Source organism: Cryptomeria japonica, unplaced genomic scaffold (genome assembly GCF_030272615.1).
Source record: "Cryptomeria japonica unplaced genomic scaffold, Sugi_1.0 HiC_scaffold_80, whole genome shotgun sequence".
NCBI classification, from domain to species: domain Eukaryota; kingdom Viridiplantae; phylum Streptophyta; class Pinopsida; order Cupressales; family Cupressaceae; genus Cryptomeria; species Cryptomeria japonica.
Window position 1 is genome coordinate 392,182 of NW_026728902.1, and position 7,077 is coordinate 399,258.

The following is a 7,077-nucleotide window of genomic DNA, read 5'->3' on the forward strand; positions in this document are numbered from 1 at the left end:
AACTTTTGAATGGAGCGCATCATTGGTGCGCTCCGAAGTGTGCTCCAAGGTGCGCACCTCTGGTGTGCTCCAAAGCTCTCTCCAGCTGCGTGCACCTGCCCCGGCCGCGCACCCGGCCCCGCCCAGCTTCGCTCACCTGTCCCGGGCGTCTGGTGCGGAACCTTAGAGTAAGAAACATCACCGTGCACCTTGGCCAACGTGCGCGACTCGACCGAGCGCGCACTGGCCGAGGTGCACACCGATTTCACCTGGGTGCGCGCGCAGCACCTCGGGCGCACCGGGGTGCGCGCACAACGCCCGGGTTGCACCGTGGCCTGTGTGCTCGGGGCGCCTCGGGTGCGCGCTCGGTGTCGCCCCCCGCGCGCGCGGTAGTGCGGGCAGCGCACCCCGGCCCGGCCCGGCCCCGACGAGAACGCAAACGGGCAAAAGGTTTATTCAAATAGCATTGCGACGCCCGGCGAAAAACTAAAAAAGGGTGCAACACCGGGACTTCCCGGGAGGTCACCCATCCCAGTACTACTCCGGCCCAAGCGCGCTTAACTGCGGAGTTCTGATGGGATCCGGTGCACTAACGCTGGTATGATCGCACCCGTTATGAGCTTGTCGCAGTGTGTACTTAGCAAACCGCGACCCACGTGCGAATCCACCCCGGCCACCCACCCCCGTCGAGGTGCACACCCTCCCTCGCGAAGTGCGCCCCGTTCGCCAAGTGTGAGCCCTGCCCGGGTGCGCGCACCTTGCTAGGGCGTCGGGTGTGCACCCGGCCCGGCCTACGTGCGTGCACCTGGACGGGGCGTCGTGTGCGTGCAGTGTCCCGTCTGCAACGCGGTGCCCACACACCACCTCGGGCGCAACGACCTGCGCTCACATGTGGGCCGAGTGCACCTTGGTGCATGTTCGGGGCGCCTCGGGTGCACGCTCGATCTTGCCCCGGTGCACCAAGGCGCTCGGTTTGCCCCGGGTGCGCACTTGGTGCAAGGTGGGCACCCAAAATAGGGATCAAGCACCAAAACACAAGTTTCGGGATGCAAAATGGGACCCAAGGACCACAAATGCGTTCCAAGACCCATGATGGGTCCACGAGAACAAAAATGTGTTCCGAGACTTAATAAACAAATATTGGGTTTTAGGAGAAGAAACATGCTCTGATGCCCAAAACGAGAATCGACCCCGAAAAGGCCACAGGCCAAAAGTGGGATGCGAGACAAAAAAAAATGGGACCCGAGGACCAAAATTGGGTTCCCAGGTCGAAGACAGGGCAACCGGACAAGAAACGACCTCTAAGGCTCGAAATGAGTCCCGACGACTAAAACTTGACAAGAAGCACCCATCAGGCACCCAACTCGACACCCATGGGATGCCGACCCACCCGGGCTTCCACCTAGCACACCTTGGCACCCACCCACCCTCGCACCCAACCTCGCACCCAACTTAGCACCTTTGAACCCACATTGGCACTCACCCTGACCCTGGCACCTTGGAACCCACATTGGCACTCACCTTGACCCTGGCACCCACCTTTGCACTCACCTTGGGACCCACCCTGGCTCCCACCTCGGCACCCACCCAGACACCCACCTTGGTTCCTTGGCACCCACCTTGGATCCTTGGCACCCACCCCGACACCCACCTTGGCACGCAACTTGGCTACTTGCCACCCACCTTGGCTCCTTGACGCCCACCCCGACAACCACCCCGTGACCTACCCTGGCTAGGGTTGGTGCACACCCACCCTGGTGCCCACCTTGGCACCCACCCCATGACCCACCTTGGCACGCACCTTAGTACCCACCCCGTTACCCACCCTAGGACCCACCCCGTGACCCACCTTGGCCAGGGTGGGTGCCTTGGTGCGCACAACTTGCCTGGGCTGCACACCAGGGCGGGCTCAAGATGGCACCCGCGTTCCGTTTTTTTCACTATCTTTCAAAACGGAAATTTTAAAATCTCGTTTTTTTTTTTTTTTTTGCCTTTTCTGGAAATTAGTGAAGGCAGCGCATCAAAGGTGCGCAATGCTGGTGCGAACCCGGGAGCGCTCCGATGTGTGCTCCAAGGTGCGGCGTGCACGAAGTCCGAGCCCGGCTTGCCCCGGGTGCGCACCTCGCGTGCACCTTCGCCGGGGTGAGCACCTTGGCTGGGTTGCGCGCCCTGGTGCGCACCAAGGAGCGCTCTGAAGTGTGCTCCAAGGTGCGGCGTGCACGAAGTCGGAGCTCGGTTTGCCCCGGGTGTGCACCTCGGGTGCGCACCTCGCGTGCACCTTCGCTGCGGTGGGCACCTTGGCTGGGTTGCGCGCCTTGGTGGGCACCATGCAGTGCACGAAGTCGGAGCCCGGTTTGCCCCGGGCGCGCACCTCCGCCAGGGTGGGCACCTTGGTGCGCACAACTTGCCTGGGCTGCGCACCAGGAAGGGCTCAAGATGGCACCCGCGTTCCGTTTTTTTCACTATCTTTCAGAACGGAAATTTTAAAATATCGTTTTTTTTTGCCTTTTCTGGAAATTAGTGAAGGCAGCGCATCAAAGGTGCGCAACGCTGGTGCGAACCTGGGAGCGCTCCGATGTGTGCTCCAAGGTGCGGCGTGCACGAAGTCGGAGCCCGGTTTGCCCCGGGTGCGCCCTGGTGGGCACCATGGTGCGCACCAAGGAGCGCTCCGAAGTGTGCTCCAAGGTGCGGCCTGCACGAAGTCGGAGCCCGGTTTGCCCCGGGCGTGCACCGCGGGTGGGCACCTTGGTGCGCATGCCTTGCCTGGGCTGCGCACCAGGGCGGGCTCAAGATGGCACCCGCGTTCCGTTTTTTTCACTATCTTTCAAAACGGAAATTTTAAAATCTCATTTTTTTTTGCCTTTTCTGGAAATTAGTGAAGGCAGCGCATCAAAGGTGCGCACCTCGCTGCCCACCACGGTGCGCAACGCCGGTGGGCACCCGGGAGTGCTTCGAAGTGTGCTCCAAGGTGCTGCGTGCACGTTGTCGGAGCCCGGTTTGCCCCGGGTGCGCACCTCGCGTGCACCTTCGTCGGGGTGGGCACCTTGGCTGGGTTTGCCCCGGCTGCGCTCCGAAGCGGGGTTATTGGAGCGCCGCCTCTTTTTTTGTCGGAGCGTTTGGTGGGGTTTCTCGCATTGGCTCTTCCCAGGCCCGGTTGCCACCCTGGCGCGCACGAAGTCGGAAGTAGGGTTAATTGCCCGGGTGCGCACCTTTGCCAGGGTGGGCACCTTACCTGGGCTGTGCACCAGGGCGGGCTCAAGATGGCACCCGCGTTCCGTTTTTTTCACTATCTTTCAAAACGGAAATTTTAAAATCTCCTCTTTTTTTTGCCTTTTCTGGAAATTAGTGAAGGCAGCGCATCAAAGGTGCGCACCTCGCTGCCCACCTTGGTGTGCTCTGAGGTGCGCACCCGGGAGCGCTACGAAGTGTGCTCCAAGGTGCGGCGTGCACGTTGTCGGAGCCCGGTTTGCCCCGGGTGCGCACCTCGCCTGCACCTTGGCCGGGGTGGGCACCCTGGCTGGGTTTGCCCAGGGTGCGCTCCGAAGCGGGGTTACTGGAGCGCCCCCTCTTTTTTTGTCAGAGCGTTTGGTGGGGTTTCTCGCATTGGCTCTTCCCAGGCCCGGTTGTTGGGTGCGCTCCCACCCTGGCGCGCGCGAAGTTGGAAGTTGGGTTAATTGCCCGGGCGCGCACCTTCGCCAGGGTGGGCACCTTGGTGCGCACACCTTGGCTGGGCTGCGCACCAGGGCGGGCTCAAGATGGCACCAGCATTCCCTTTTTCTCACTATCTTTCAAAACGGAAATTTTAAAATCTCGTTTTTTTTTGCCTTTTATGGAAATTAGTGAAGGCATCGCATCAAAGGTGCGCACCTCGCTGCCCACCTTGGTGTGCTCCGAGGTGCCCACCACGGTGCGCTCCGAGGTGCCCACCACGGTGCGCAACGCCGGTGCGAACCCGGGAGCGCCCCGATGTGTGCTCCAAGGTGCGGCGTGCACGAAGCCGGACCCCGGTTTGCCCCGGGTGCGCACCTCGCGTGCACCTTGGTGCGCACACCTTGGCTGGGTTGCGCGGCCTGGTGGGCACCATGGTGCGCACCAAGGAGCGCTCCGAAGTGTGCTCCAAGGTGCGGCGTGCACGAAGTCCTAGCCCGGTTTGCCCCGGGTGCGCACCTTCGCCGCGGTGGGCACCATGGCGTGCACGAAGTCGGAGCCCGGTTTGCCCCGGGTGCGCACCTCGCGTGCACCTTCGCCGGGGTGGGCACCTCGGCTGGGTTGCGCGCCCTGGTGCGCACCAAGGAGCGCTCCGAAGTGTGCTCCAAGGTGCGGCGTGCACGAAGTCGGAGCCCGGTTTGCCCCGGGTGCGCACCTTCGCCGCGGTGGGCACCCTGGTGCGCACCATGGCGTGCACGAAGTCGGAGCCCGGTTTGCCCCGGGTGCGCACCTCGCGTGCACCTTCGGCGGGGTTGCGCGCCCTGGTGCGCACCAAGGAGCGCTCCGAAGTGTGCTCCAAGGTGCGGCGTGCACGAAGTCGGAGCCCGGTTTGCCCCGGGTGCGCACCTCGCGTGCACCTTCGGCGGGGTTGCGCGCCCTGGTGGGCACCATGGTGCGCACCAAGGAGCGCTCCGAAGTGTGCTCCAAGGTGCGGCGTGCACGAAGTCGGAGCCCGGTTTGCCCCGGGTGCGCACCTCGCGTGCACCTTCGCCGCGGTGGGCACCATGGCGTGCACGAAGTCGGAGCCCGGTTTGCCCCGGGTGCGCACCTCGCGTGCACCTTCGCCGGGGTGGGCACCTCGGCTGGGTTGCGCGCCCTGGTGCGCACCAAGGAGCGCTCCGAAGTGTGCTCCAAGGTGCGGCGTGCACGAAGTCGGAGCCCGGTTTGCCCCGGGTGCGCACCTCGCGTGCACCTTCGCCGCGGTGGGCACCATGGCGTGCACGAAGTCGGAGCCCGGTTTGCCCCGGGTGCGCACCCCGCGTGCACCTTCGCCGGGGTGGGCACCTCGGCTGGGTTGCGCGCCCTGGTGCGCACCAAGGAGCGCTCCGAAGTGTGCTCCAAGGTGCGGCGTGCACGAAGTCGGAGCCCGGTTTGCCCCGGGTGCGCACCTCGCGTGCACCTTCGCCGCGGTGGGCACCTTGGCTGGGTTGGGCACCATTGAGCGCTCCGAAGTGTGCTCCAAGGTGCGCACCATGGCCCTCCAAGGTGCGCAGCATGGCGTGCACGAAGTCGGAGCCCGGTTTGCCCCGGGTGCGCACCTCGCGTGCACCTTCGCCAGGGTGGGCACCTCGGTGCGCACACCTTCTCAATGTTTTCTTGCCTTTTCTGGAAATTGGTGAAGGCAGCGCATCAAAGGTGCGCACCTCGGTGTGCTCCGAGGTGCGAACCCGAGAGCGCTCCGAGGTGCCCACGAAGTCGAAAGTCGGGTTAATTGCATTGTTTTCCCCGGGTGCGCTCCGAGGTGCGCAACATCGGTGCGCACCAAGGAGGGCTCCGAAGTGTGCTCCAAGGTGCGCACGATTCGGAGCTCGGTTTGCCTGGGGTGCGCACACCTTGGCTGGGTTGCGCACCCTTTGTGCGCTCCAAGGTGCGCACGAAGTCGGAGCTCGGTTTGCCCCGGGTGCGCACCTTCGCCAGGGTGCGCACCTTGATGCGCACGCCTTGGCTGGGCTGCGCACCTTGGTGGGCGCCATGGTGCGCACCTTTCGTGCGCTCCAAGGTGCGCACGAAGTCGGAGCTCGGTTTGCCCCGGGTGCGCACCTTGGTGGGCGCCATGGTGCACTCCGAGGTGCCCAAGATTGGTGCGCACCAAGGAGCGCTCCGAAGTGCGCTCCAAGGTGCGCAGGTGCGCGCGAAGTCGAAAGTTGGGTTAATTGTCCGGTTTGCCTCGGGTGCGCACCTTGCGTGCACCTTCGCCAGGGTGGGCGCCTTGGTGCGCACACCTTGGCTGGGCTGCGCACCCGGGCGCGCACACCTTGGCACCCGCGTTTCCTTCATTTTAAATTTTTTTTTTTTACAATCTCTCAAGTGGGAAATTCTATAATCTCAACTTTTTTTGCCTTTTCAGGAAACTTTTGAATGGAGCGCATCATTGGTGCGCTCCGAAGTGTGCTCCAAGGTGCGCACCTCTGGTGTGCTCCAAAGCTCTCTCCAGCTGCGTGCACCTGCCCCGGCCGCGCACCCGGCCCCGCCCAGCTTCGCTCACCTGTCCCGGGCGTCTGGTGCGGAACCTTAGAGTAAGAAACATCACCGTGCACCTTGGCCAACGTGCGCGACTCGACCGAGCGCGCACTGGCCGAGGTGCACACCGATTTCACTTGGGTGCGCGCGCAGCACCTCGGGCGCACCGGGGTGCGCGCACAACGCCCGGGTTGCACCGTGGCCTGTGTGCTCGGGGCGCCTCGGGTGCGCGCTCGGTGTCGCCCCCGCGCGCGCGGTAGTGCGGGCAGCGCACCCCGGCCCGGCCCGGCCCCGACGAGAACGCAAACGGGCAAAAGGTTTATTCAAATAGCATTGCGACGCCCGGCGAAAAACTAAAAAAGGGTGCAACACCGGGACTTCCCGGGAGGTCACCCATCCCAGTACTACTCCGGCCCAAGCGCGCTTAACTGCGGAGTTCTGATGGGATCCGGTGCACTAACGCTGGTATGATCGCACCCGTTATGAGCTTGTCGCAGTGTGTACTTAGCAAACCGCGACCCACGTGCGAATCCACCCCGGCCACCCACCCCCGTCGAGGTGCACACCCTCCCTCGCGAAGTGCGCCCCGTTCGCCAAGTGTGAGCCCTGCCCGGGTGCGCGCACCTTGCTAGGGCGTCGGGTGTGCACCCGGCCCGGCCTACGTGCGTGCACCTGGACGGGGCGTCGTGTGCGTGCAGTGTCCCGTCTGCAACGCGGTGCCCACACACCACCTCGGGCGCAACGACCTGCGCTCACATGTGGGCCGAGTGCACCTTGGTGCATGTTCGGGGCGCCTCGGGTGCACGCTCGATCTTGCCCCGGTGCACCAAGGCGCTCGGTTTGCCCCGGGTGCGCACTTGGTGCAAGGTGGGCACCCAAAATAGGGATCAAGCACCAAAACACAAGTTTCGGGATGCAAAATGGGACCCA

The 7,077-nt window shown here is 63.9% G+C and overlaps 2 non-coding genes across 2 annotated transcripts; both read right to left on the bottom strand.

Moving 5' to 3' along the window:
- Window positions 1-472: 472 nt before the first annotated feature.
- Window positions 473-591, bottom strand: LOC131864249 (5S ribosomal RNA). Its single transcript, XR_009363088.1, has one exon. It is a non-coding gene; the product is annotated as a 5S ribosomal RNA (ribosomal RNA).
- A 5,916-nt stretch (window positions 592-6,507) lies between these two features.
- LOC131864251 (5S ribosomal RNA) lies at window positions 6,508-6,626 on the bottom strand. The gene has a single exon (XR_009363090.1). It is a non-coding gene; the product is annotated as a 5S ribosomal RNA (ribosomal RNA).
- Between the last annotated feature and the right edge of the window lie 451 nt (window positions 6,627-7,077).